The sequence below is a fragment of the Chiloscyllium plagiosum genome, unplaced genomic scaffold, assembly GCF_037043375.1.
Source record: "Chiloscyllium plagiosum isolate Xiang-an unplaced genomic scaffold, Cpla_swu_hap1 HiC_scaffold_27, whole genome shotgun sequence".
NCBI classification, from domain to species: domain Eukaryota; kingdom Metazoa; phylum Chordata; class Chondrichthyes; order Orectolobiformes; family Hemiscylliidae; genus Chiloscyllium; species Chiloscyllium plagiosum.
In genome coordinates, this window is record NW_028270165.1 from 52,646,130 (window position 1) to 52,646,974 (window position 845).

The 845-nt window shown below is 50.4% G+C and overlaps 1 non-coding gene across 1 annotated transcript; it reads right to left on the reverse strand.

Moving 5' to 3' along the window:
* Nucleotides 1–338: 338 nt before the first annotated feature.
* Nucleotides 339–410, reverse strand: trnae-uuc (transfer RNA glutamic acid (anticodon UUC)). Its single transcript has one exon. It is a non-coding gene; the product is annotated as a tRNA-Glu (tRNA).
* Nucleotides 411–845: the final 435 nt, after the last annotated feature.

Consider the following 845-nt stretch of genomic DNA (forward strand, 5'->3'; position numbering starts at 1 on the left):
GAAGGAAATTAGAGGAAACCTACAACACCATCAACAATATCCTTACTGGCATAAAATTCACAAAAGAGGAGAACAACAACAAAGTGCCATTTCGAGATGTCACAGTAGAGCGAACAGTCAATGGTAAATTCAAAACAGCGTCTACAGGAAAACAACACACACGAACCAAGTACTTAGCTGCAGAAGCAATGATCCCTACACATACAAACAAGCCTGAATCAGGACACTATTTCAACGAGGCAATACACACTGCAGTAGCCATTAACGACGAAGACCAATAAGGAACTGTACAGCGCATTTAAGGAGAATGGGTAGGCAAAGCATCCACTGAGAAATACTTCCCTAACCGGGAATCGAACCCGGGCCGCAGCGGTGAAAGCGCCGAATCCTAACCACTAGACCACCAAGGAGACAACAGCGCCCCCTCACAGCTCTAATGTAAATTTCTTCCCTGCCCGGAAATCGAACCTGGGCCACGATCGTGAGAAGGCTTCCACCAATGTCATTGTTTGTATCCATTGCTCCCGATGCGGTCTCCTCTGCATTGGGGAGACTGGAGACTCCTCGCAGAGTCAAGTCACAGCGCTTGAGGGAACATCTCCAGGACACCCGCAGCAATCAACCCCATCACCCTCTGGCCCAGCATTTCAAACCCCTCCCACTCTGCCGAGAACATGCAGGTCCTGGACCTCCTCCATCGCCGCTCACGCCCCACCCGATGCCTGAAGGAAGAACGCCCCACATTTCGCCTCGGATAAATTCAACCCCAGGACATCAATGTGGACTTCACCAGTTTCCTCATTTCCCCTCCCCCCACCTTACCTCAGTTCCAACCTTCTAGCTCA